The sequence below is a fragment of the Tiliqua scincoides genome, chromosome 5, assembly GCF_035046505.1.
Source record: "Tiliqua scincoides isolate rTilSci1 chromosome 5, rTilSci1.hap2, whole genome shotgun sequence".
Lineage (NCBI taxonomy): Eukaryota > Metazoa > Chordata > Lepidosauria > Squamata > Scincidae > Tiliqua > Tiliqua scincoides.
The window spans coordinates 108,695,667-108,707,885 of NC_089825.1; positions in this window are offsets into that span (position 1 = coordinate 108,695,667).

Genomic DNA, 12,219 nt, shown 5'->3' on the forward strand with positions numbered 1-12,219 from the left:
ATGATTGTGCTCCATGCTCTGAAGACCTGATTTCAATCCAGATGGGTAAGTGAAAGTGTGCAAAGCTGCATTCTTTTTAGACCAAAATCTGGCCAGAATTTGGAATTATTTTGTCAAGTATTGTGTAGTTGATGCATCATCATCATCATCATCATCATCATCATCAATGTGTTTATGATCACAGGGGAAAGTATTCAAGATGTTTGCACAAATGATCAGATTTGGAGAGGCAAGTGTTGTTCTTCCCTTGGTGGCTGCAATATCAAGTAATGAGCCTCACCTGTGAATGGGCCAGTGATGACCCAAAATTCTCCCACGCATAAATTGGTCAATATTTTCATAGAAAACAAAAATGCTGAGCAAGAACTTTCAAAGTGGTTTTGGGGAACCATGTGGGTGCAGGGGTTTTCTTGGAGTGCTTCCATTTTGCCTTGTCAACTGGCAGAAGAAGCAGAGTTGCAAACATTGCCACTTTTCATGGCAGTCGGTTCCTGCCAGCCTAAAGTATTCACAGCCCAATCCTAACCTGCACCAGCACAGCACAGCGTGTGTGGCCTGCACTGTTTACATCGCAGGTTATGCGGCTGCTGGAGGTCTCCTTGGGGTAAGGGGATATATTTCACCTTACCCCGAGTAAAGCCCAAGCCTGCTCTTTGGGGCTTCTTGTCTCTGCACCAGCGATATAGCTGGCACAAATCCAAGAAGCCTGGTGTGACACTGGGAGGGACAGAGTTAGGATATGACAGAGGAGGCTTCTGCAAAACCCACTCCCCTCCCAGACCTGATCCAACCCCTTTCCTCCCTTTCCACCCTTTCCTCCTGCCCAGAATCATCCCCTCCCTGTCTCCTCACTACCCTCCCTACATCCTTGTGCCACCCGGCACAAGCCTACCTACACCGCCTGGTGCTGCTCCTGTTCCCAATTGGACCTGCCACCTTAGTGTGCAGTGCAGCTCATTTTGGCGAGGGAAATATATAGGGATGGGACCTTAATCCATTAATTTATTGATGCATTCATTCATTCCAAAATACACAAAAAGACAGTCTTATTACATTCTAAAAAGACATTCTAAAAAGACTAAAAAGCCTTATGTTCTTAACTTCTAATGTACACCCCACTCAATTAAGGTGGTTTTCATGTTAATAGGATCACCTATAATAACAATATTGTTGCCATCAGTGAAGATTCAATTAAAATATTTTAAGCACTGTAATTAAGAAAGAAAACATACTGTCATGTTTTCTGACCTTACTGCATCTTGCTCAGTCTGTCTTTCCTATATTGTTGATTAATTCCAATTGTGGGCATCCTAATCCTACCTAAATCCCCCCCTCCTCCAATGCTGCCACACCACTGTGCGCTGATTCCTGTGTGTGTGTGGGGGGGGGGGGGGTTAGTCCCAGAGATTTCTGTTCCCTTTCCTGGGGGTGAACCCTTACAGCCCCACTGTATCTACTTGGCCACGCACCACCCATTTTTTAGGATGGCCAATTGAGGGTGGGGATAGGATATCAGTGGCACTGCTGCTGCCAATTCTGCCCCCTTCCTGGCCTCAATTGATCTTCCACCCAGCACTGATCCCTGCCCCATTCCTCCCCCTTCTTGCTCTATTCTTAACAACCCCGACCTACCTCCTGCCTCACACACTGATTTACTAGTGCTAGGGTTCATTGACAAACCACTGGTGTACTGTCACAGGCACTCAAGTGCATGTGGTGGTAGCCTGGAAGCAAAAAACAGCAAGTCAGCAGATCCATAAAGGAACTTGTGCTGCTGGATGCTAGTTCTGGCAGTGCAAGGTCCCCACAGGCTTGGGCAAGAGGCCAGACTCAGGCAAGAGGCCAGACTCAGCAGTGGCAGACCTCCCACTCATTCTGTGTGGCAAATGCCCTGGGCGCGGAGCCTTGCATGCTTGGAGGACCCTGTGGAAGCCTCTCTGAGGCTCCTGACGGAGTTGGAAACTGTGCTTCCGGTTTTCCAGAAGCACTGTTCAAAGCTTCGGGGAAGCCCCAAGAACAGGGGTGCTCACACTTTCTTGGCTCGAGAGCTACTTTGAAACCCAGCAAGGCCCGGAGATCTACCAGGGGGGAAGGAAGCGTCTGACAGACACCCCTTTGATGTGTGGAGCCCCTGCTGGACCAGGTCAGATGAGGCCCACCAAGTCCAGCTTCCTGTGCACCACAGTGGCCCACCAGATGCTTCAGGAAGCACACGGGAGGCCTCTCCTCTCTCCCCACCCCACATACTTGGGGCAGCCACAGGTCCCCCCAAGAGGCACATGCCCAGCCTTGCTGCACTACGGGGGGAGGAGCTCCCCACTCCCCGCCCCCCCAAACTCTTTGTGGCTGCGCCCCGAGACCAGCAGGGAGAGGGAGGCATTGCAGGTCCTCCTCGGAAGGGGCGGGGGGCTTCCCCGTTTCCATGGAGAGGGGCTGCGCATGCAGGCGGCAGGTGGGGGAGACACTGCTCCCACTGGCCCTCCTCCTGCAGCGGCGGGAGGGCCAGGGGGGTCGTCTCACCTGTCAGCCCTGACCAAGAGTGGCAGCGGCTGCAGCACTTACCTCTGGGCTAATACAGGGTTGGCTGGGCCGGGCATGGCTGGGCTGGGTTGGGCCGGACCTGACTGGAAGGGAAGGGAAGGGTCACTTGGGGCCTCCCGCGGCAACCGCCATCAGAGCGACTCCAACTCGAACTCCCGCCCCTCCCCCTTCTGCTACGGAGCCCCAGGAAGCGCCACAGTCCAGTGCAGCCCAGCTCCCCTTCCCGCCGCCGCCCACTTTAGCTCCTGCTCTTCCGGCATGAAGCGCCACGAAACTGATAAAACTGACTAGAGTCTAGTCAGTTTCGTCTGTTTTGTTGCTGCATGCCTGAAGAGAAGCTAAAGTGTCAGTTTCAGTGTCAGTTTAGTGTCAGCTAAATATGTCAGTTTCGTCTAGTCACTAGACGAAACTGACATATTAACAGTTTGGAGAGACAGGGCTCTGCGATCTACTCATTTTGCCTCGCGATCTACCGGTAGATCGCAATCTACCTATTGAGCACCCCTGCTCAAGAAGATTCCCTGATGCAGCCTGGGGTCGCGTGAGGCTCCATAAGCTTCAGGTGAGTGGGGGGGGCAGATTTTCCTGCAGGGGGTGGTGACATCCCACGGGGGGCACCATCATGAACCTTTCCCAGGGCACAGGGTTGGGGAGGTCTGACACTGAGACTCAGACAGTCAATAATTTTTCAGGCAAATAGGAAGAATGTGTGTGTTCAAGCCCACCAACACAAGGTGGAACCCTACTCTGGAGAAAACTTTAGTTGGTCAGACACATCTCATGAACTGATATTGCTGACCATATTTAAAAACAACAGCAAATCAGAGTGAGGTGCACTGCTCTAGAAAACATGGAGATATTTCCATATGATATTTTTTGATGATACTTTAGTGAAAGTTACTGATCTTTGCAAATTATTGAAACGGAAATTTCATGAATTCAGTTCAATGACTTTGTACTTTAAATGAAAATGTAGCATGGTCCTTTGAGAGATCTTCCTGGAATTGTCTTCAGTATGCAAAATTATGAGATGTTGTCACATCAGGTTAAAAGGTCTAATACACTCTAGAACTATTGAGAGTTTGCTTATTTCTTCGAGATGCTGAACACTGTGACAAGTGTCCAGATCATCAATATCCAAACAGTAACAAGGATCAGTGCATCCCCAAAGTTTTAATCTTTCTATCCTACGAAGAGAACCTGGGAATCCTTTTGTCTTCCTTGGCTCTTTTCCTTGCCCTGCTGACAGTTGTGGTGATGTGGAGCTTCATTCAACACTGGAATACTCCCATTGTCAAGGCCAACAACTGGGGCATCACCTGTACTCTTCTCTCTTCTCTGCTGCTCTGCTTTCTGTGTTCCTTCCTATTCCTTGGTCAGCCTGGGAAGGTAACCTGCCTTCTCCGTCAAGCAACGTTTGGAATCGTCTTCTCTGTTGCTGTGTCCTGTGTGTTGGCCAAAACCATCACTGTTGTTTTGGCTTTCATGGCCACCAAGCCAGGAAACAGAATGAGAAAATGGATGGGAAAGCAACTGGCAGTCTCAGTCATTGTTCTGTGTTCTCTCATTCAAACTACCATCTGTGCAGTGTGGCTGGCAACCACTCCCCCCTTCCCAGATTTTGACATGCATTCCCAGATTGACCAAATCATTGTGCAGTGCAATGAAGGTTCAGTCCTCATGTTCTATATTGTCCTGGGTTACATGGGATTCCAGGCCATTATCAGCTTCACTGTGGCTTTCTTAGCCAGGAGGCTACCAGATACTTTTAATGAAGCCAAACTGATCGCCTTTAGTATGTTGGTGTTCTGCAGTGTTTGGGTGTCCTTCATCCCAAGCTACCTGAGCACCAAGGGGAAATACACGGTGGCCGTGGAGATCTTCTGCATCTTGACCTCCAGTGGTGGGTTGTTGAGTTGCATCTTTCTTCCCAAATTCTACATTATTATTCTGAGGCCTGAGTTGAACACTAGAGCCCAGCTCATACGGAAGAAGGCTACTAATCCATGACTGTTGGAATTGGTCTTCTCATACTTCCCCTCTCATCCTATTATGCTGGAACAGAGGCTTTCTGGCTTAGGGATGTACATCAATCCAGCTCCCTAGCTGGTCCATATCACTTCTGTTTGATAGAAAGAATGGCTATCCAGCCCACACTGGCATAGGGGTTCCAATTTTGCTTGGGGAGGGTAGTGGGGAAAACCATTTTAATGGAAAAGAGAGTGGGAGTTGCTGAACCTGAGGGCGGGCTTGACAGAGGGGTCCTTTGACTCTTGACTTGAATGGTGTTGGTTTAAACTTGTATCAGTATGGTTCAAATGCACAAATGAAGCTGCAAGGCAGGTAGACTAATGAGGGGTGAAAGATCTGAATATCTACAGATATTTTCTGTCTTTTTCTCCTAGAAGGCTCAGAGGGAATTTTTATGGGGTGAACTCAAGGAACCATCTTCTCTGAATTCATGATCCTTGATAGCTTATCCCCATTCCCAAATGGGTCCTTCCAAAGGTGTTTTTTTCCCCCCACCATGCTTAGGTACAGTAGCTAAGCATACCAGTGGCTTCATTAGCACGGCTCCTTGATAATTTAGTCATGGTGTCTTAACATAGCCAATCACCTCAAAATGTCACACCTTGGTGGGAGATGCAACAACACCAGAGCGCTTTTGGGCTGCTCACATAGGACAAAGAGCTCTATTTATAGGGTTGCAACCAAACTCCTCCTCTTTCTGGAACAGGTGAGTAATATCGATCAACTATTTGCAGTTTATTTCCAGAAGGCCCAGATTTTTCACTCATAAAGAAGATCTCTCGCCTGACATGCTAGGGCAGGGGTGTGCAAAGTTTATGGCAGAAGGGCCACATCACCTCTCTGACACTGTGTCGGGGGCTGGGGAAAAAAAGAATTAATTTACATTTAAAATTTGAATAACTTTACATAAGTTTACATAAATGAATATATTAAAGATGAACTTATATGAATGAATGAAGGTCTTGCAATAGCTCAAGGCCTATAAAAGGCCTTGCACAAAGCAAGACTGGCCTTTCCTTTGCTGCCGCTACTGCAGCACAGACGTGAAACAACAAGCAGTTGACGGAGCCCTCATCCCACAGCTCACGTGAGAGGTCAAAAAGTTGCCCTCTTGCTGACAACAGTTGCGTCAGGCCAGTGTGGGCTCCAACAAATCTCCGGAGGGCCAGAGGCTCATTGGAGACTGGGGGCTCCCAGAGGGCTGCATTGAGAGGCCTCGAGGGTCGCAAGTGGCCCCAGGGCTGGGGTTTGGGCACCCCTGTACTAGGGGAACAGAAGATATATGACTTCCACCTAGAAAATGAAATTCCATTCATTATGTTACTGGTTACATTTTTTCACTTTCTTTGTACAAAGTACCCAAAATAGCATGCCTTTCCCCCCTCACATAAACAAATTCCCTCACAACAACCCTGTGAGGTAGTTTACCCTGAAATATGATGACTGGCCCAAGAAAACCAACCTGATGGAGCTGGAGCAAGCTAAAGAGCCAGTGCTCTTCAACCTCTTCATAAATGACCTGGAGACAGGGTTGAGCAGTGAGGTGGCTAAGTTTGCAGATGACACCAAACTTTTCCAAGTGATGAAGACCAGAAGTGATTGTGAGGAGCTCCAGAAGGATCTCTTCAAACTGGCAGAATGGGCAGCAAAATGGCAGATGTGCTTCAATGTATGTAAGTGTAAAGTCATGCTCATTGGGGCAAAAAATCAAAACTTCACATATAGGTTAATGGGTTCTGAGCTGTCTGTGACAGATCAGGCGAGATCTTGGGGTGGTGGTGGACAGGTCGATGAAACTGTCGACCCAATGTGCATTGGCAGTGAAGAAGGCCAATTCTATACTTGGGATCATTAGAAAAGGTATCGAGAACAAAACGGCTAATATTATAATGCCGTTGTTCAAATCTATGGTAAGGTCACACTTGGAGTATTGTGTCCAGTTCAGGTCACCACTTCTCAAAAAGGATATAGTGGAAATGGAAAAGGTGCAAAAGAGGGCAACTAAGATGATTGCTGGGCTGGGGCACCTTCCTTATGAGGAAAGGCTACGTTGTTTCAGCCTCTTCAGCCTGGAAAAGAGACGCCTGAGGGGGGACATGATTGAGACATACAAAATTATGCATGGGAAGGATAAAGTGGATAAAGAGATGCTCTTTACACTCTCACATAACACTAGAACCAGGAGACATCCACTAAAATTGAGTGCTTGGAGAGTTAGGACAGACAAAAGAAAATATTTCTTTACTCAGCGTGTGGTTGGTCCATGGAATTCCTTGCCACAGGATGTGGTGACAGCATCTGACCTGGATGCCTTTAAAAGGGGATTGGACAAGTTTCTGGAGGAAAAATTCATTATGGGTTACAAGCCATGATGTGTACGTGCAACCTCCTGATTTTAGAAATGGGCTATGTCAGATGCAAGGGAGGGCACCAGGATGCAGGTTATCTGATGTGCTCCCTGGGGCATTTGGTGAGTCGCTGTGAGATACAGGAAGCTGGACTAGATGGGCCTATGGCCTGATCCAGTGGGGCTGTTCTTATGTTCTTATGATTGTGAGCCCGGTTCTCTTCAGTGCACCACTGTGACCATTACATCACGCTGCCCTTCCTTTATGAAAGACCACAAAGGGAAATCCAATGTACACCATTGCATTTTTAAGACAGTCGGTGGAATGGGCCTAGCTCCTCCCCCCACCTTGTTCACCAATCACAATAATGATTTCAGACTAGGGCTATAGAAAAATCTGGAAATGTCTAGTTTGTGTTGAGGTATTCTGCTGAGCTTAATATTCTCTCGAGTCTCCTGCCAGATTTTTTTAACCCGAGCATTTACCTGTGAACCCACCAACAACCACACAAGGCAGTTGCATATGGATGAAAGGGCCACTTTATTACAGCAAGACACAGAGGAGGGAAAGCCGGAGACCAGTAGCAGTTAAGCTAAGGCAGGCAAGGGTGCAGAGCAGTAACTGAAGGGGCATTAGACAACAGAGCAACCCAGGTTGGTAAAACACTCTGACGCAAGCGCACTCCCCTTGCTCTGGAGAGCAATCTCTCATGGTCAACCCCTGCAGCGGTGGAGGCAGCAAACCCCATAGGCCTTCCCCAGTTGGTTTAGCACATTGATGGCGAAACCTTTAGAGACCGAGTGCCCAAACCGCAACCCAAAACCCACTTATTTATCACAAAGTGCCAACACAGCAATTTATCCTGAATACTGAGGTTTTAGTTCAGAAAAAACAACTCATACAATTTTTTTTTTTACCTGCTACTACTTGTAACCCATAATGAACTTTTCCTACAAATTTGTCCAATCCCCTCTTAATGCTATCTAGGCAAGTTGTCATCACTTCTTCCTGTGGCAAAGAGTTCCAAAGACTAATTACATGCTGCATAAAGAAATATTGGCAGGGAGGGGGTGACTGCAAGACCTTGCCACTGCTCATTTTCTCAAACAAGAAAATATATTTTTTTTAAAAGCCCCACCCACAGAAGTGGGTTTTAAGGCTGCAATCCCAGCCACTCTTTCCTAGGAATAAGACTCATTGATTCTAATGGGGCTTATTTCTGAGTAGACATGCACAGGAGTGGGCTCTAAGGCTACAATCCCAGTCACTCTTTCCTGGGAATAAGCCTCATTGACTCTAATGGTGCTTACTTCTGAGTAGACATGCAGGGCTTGTCTCAGCCTCTGCTGTGGAGGAAAGCCTCTGCCGGCACTCAATGGGGAGCTGTTCCGAGGAAGGCTGGCTGCAAAGGCTCTGAGATTTTTTCTCAAAATGGTTCAGGAGGCGTGGCTGCAGGAGAGAACTTACGATTGGCTGGTGGTGAGCCAATCGTGAACTGCCCTGAGCCATTCGGGAGAAAAACACTGACCTTAGCCGATCAGAGCGGGCAAAATTCAAAAGAAAATGTGGAGCTGGTGGGGTGGCAACGGAGCAACGGGAGAGGAGGGCAGTGAGCTCAGGGGGTGGAGGGAAGCAGCCTGCCCTCCCCAACACACGGAGGCTCGGAAAAAGCATCTGTTTTATTTAAAGTGACACGTGTGGGGGGGAGAACCACAGCTTCAGCGCCCTCTCCAGGCTGCCTGGCTCAGCGCCTGGGGCTTTTGCCCCATCTACCAGTGGTTGTGTGTGCCCACAGAGAGGGCTTTGAGTGCCCCTTCTGGCATGCGTGACATAGGTTCGCCACCACTGGTTTAGCATCTGAGTCTGGCTAAGGATTGAGGTCAGGGGACTCCCCGCCAACCCCATGTGCTGGAGGGGCAACTGAGGAGCAGTTGATGAGTAATGCCCTCCATAGATGACCTCTGGATGCATATTGAAAGCCCAGCTTCAAGCCTTTGTGCCCACACCAGGATGCAATACAAAGTGACCAAGTTAGTAGAAAATGACAAAACCCAACTGCAGTCTGGGGTGGGCGAAAAAACTGCCTGCCAAGAGCCAATCATGTGGATGGGAAATTTCCTACCTGGCAGCAAAACAGCAACCAGCAAGGCCCAGACTGCAGAAATGCAGACCTGATAGTGAAGACTGCAGCTCCCTGTCTTTCTCCATGAAACGGTAGTCAAGTAAGTTTACACTGATACTGCAATTAGTGAAGAAAAGCAGAGAATGCATTCTTACAAAGCAACCTCAAAAAGAACCATTTTGACAGGGCAGTTTTGAGTTCCTTGTTTCTCATGCTATATATCACTGGATTCAGCATGGATGGAAGAAGGGAATATAAAATAGTAAATGTCAAATCCAAGTGTGATGAGGTGCTGGAGGAGGGCCTGAGATATGCAAAGCAGATGGTAAATAAGAATGTGGAGAAGACAATGAGGTGGTGAAGGCATGTCGTGAAGGCCTTTTGCCTCCCTTTCACAGAACGGATTCTCAGCACTGTGGCAATGATGTGCACATGATTGGCCCATAGTGGCTGCTAGGGGTTGCCCTGGGGCAAGGGAACCCTTATGCTGAGGTGGCCTCCAGTGGCCAAAAATCTCCTGCTAGATACAGCAGAATGGACGTTTTTTTGTTTAGCATTGGGCTGCTATTCCATGTGCATTTGGGTTGTACCACATCATACTGCAGGTTCTGAAGTCATAACTTCAGGGAAGGTTCCTGCAGAATTTGCATTCAACAACACTACCTGTTTAACCAAGTGATAGACAATGGTTTTTAAAGTGTTCAATTTACTATTCACACAAAAAAGGTTTTCAAAAATTTCAGACACTTTGGACAAGTTCATCCCAGCTTGCAAAGAAATCAGGATGCCATTAAACATCTTAATACATTTGTAAAACAGAATAATGCTAGCTGTCATCATCTTTTAGAGAACAAAATTGTGTAATGAAGATTAGAGCTTTGCTTTTATACATGAATGTCTCAACTTGTAATGACGAAAGAAGCAACACTTACATCATAATCAAGTGACACTATCATTGCAGCTTTTTGACTAGAAACTATCACCAGGTCCTTGCTTGTGAGTTTGCCATGAATGAGATCAACAAGAAAGTAAACATTTTACCCAACAAGACACTAGAATTCAAGATCCAAGGAGGCAGATTCAATACAGCAGGAATATCATATGGCACTATGTATCTCCTTTTCAGAAGGTGTCCCCTTAATTATCATTGTGGCCAGAAGAAGAAGCTCATGGCCATCATTGGAGGGCTCATCACCACTGTGTAAAGAAGAAAATGCGTGTACGCCATTTGGCTGTTAAAACTGCTTCTCCACGGAGAAATGAAAGAGGAGCTTTATATGAAACAACCACTAGGTTTTACAGACAGCAAGGAAGCTCACCCTGTATGCAAGCTTCAGAAGGGGTTGTATGGTTTAAGGCAATCAGCCAAAGCCTGGAATGAAAAATTGGACCAAATGTTAACACAACACTTCACACAAGGTGCAGCAGACCAGTGTCTGTACACAAAACAAAAGAATGGAAAATGGACATATCTCTTGTTTTATGTAGATGACTTGCTATGTTTTTAGGAGAGGGAACAAGACTGCAGAGAAGTAGTAAATCACCTCTACAAAGAGGTGGAAATTAAGGAGCTAGGAGATGTCACTTATTACTTGGGTATGCAAGTGGACAGAGAGCAAGATGGAAGTTTTCTTCTCAGCCAGAAAACAAAGATTTTGGGCTTGTTGGAGTCACTTGTGGGGCAGGTGTTGCTCAAGGTGGCGTTGCCAGGAAGGTGGAGATGCTGCCTGCTGCCAACCTCAGTCTCCAAACTTATCTGTAGGAAGGCCACAGTTTATATATTATTTCACACATTTTTGCGGGTTGCAAAAAAAATCAATTTCATGAATGAATGAATGAAATTTAAATGAATGAATATGTTTTATTTGAATCTGTTTTGTGACCAGCAGGATAGGATTCAAAACAAAATAAATATTACTGAGGAAAACAGAAAGGGCACAGCACATCATCTCTGCCTGATCTATTGCAGAAACCCATTTTGTGATGACTTGTTTAGGCACGTGCAGAAATGATACTATTTCCTTCCTTCAGTTGCTTTACTGCACTGTTGAAAGTCAGTATTTATTATTAACAGTATTTATATACCGCTTTTCAACTAAAAGTTCACAAAGCGGTTCACAGAGAAAAATCAAATAACTTAATGGCTCCCTGTCCCAAAAGGGCTCACAATCTAAAAAAAATGCAAATGAATACCAGCAGACTGCCACTAGAACAGACAGTGCTGGGGTGAGGTGGGCCGGTAACTCTCCCCCTGCTAAAAAAAGGAGCACCCACTTGAAAAAGTGCCTCTTACCCAATCAGCAGCATTTGGAAATCTGATTAGTTTTCTTGGCAGGGGTGCAGTTAATGAATAATTATGGTTTGAGGGTCTTCAAGCATACATCCCAGGTGACTGAAAATGAGGGTCAGCCAGGGTCACACCACTTTGGCTATATGGAATGGAGAGCGGTGGACAGAACTGCACATGTTAACTGACCAATTGCATGGTTGGGGGAAAAAGTTTTAAGTTGCTGCAGGTCAGATAAAATCTTGAAGTGTTCCTAAGACCATAGTTTGGAGACACCTGGCCTACATGACACTGCAACCTAATTCAGTTCAGGTTTGAACTTCATGGTATTCTCCTTTATACTTCATCCAAACTTTTCAAATACTTCAAACCCTGGAAAACTGCCTTCCAAGCATTTCTTCCTTTGGAATTTAACTTTGTGATCAAGGTGAAATCAGCCACGAAAATGTAAGGACTGAAGGAAGTTCTCTTCCTCATCGCCAGTGTTGGGAACTTGAGTCAGTGACTTGACCTGAGTCGCAAAAATGCGTGGGTCATGTGTATGGAAGACTGAAAAAAACTTGAGTCTGGGGCTCCCTGACTCGGCACTTGTCCCCGCACTTGCTGACTCGAGTCTGCCTGGGGGTGCTTCCCTACTGTTTTCGCTGCGTGGAAAACCTTGTGGGGCAAGCATTCCGATGGGCGAGCAGCAGAGAGTTACATAAGAACATAAGAACAGCCCCACTGGATCAGGCCATAGGCCCATCTAGTCCAGCTTCCTGTATCTCACAGCAGCCCACCAAATGCCCCAGGGAGCACACCAGATAACAAGAGACCTCATCCTGGTGCCCTCCCTTACATCTGGCATTCTGACATAACTCATTTCTAAAATCAGGAGGTTGCGCATACAC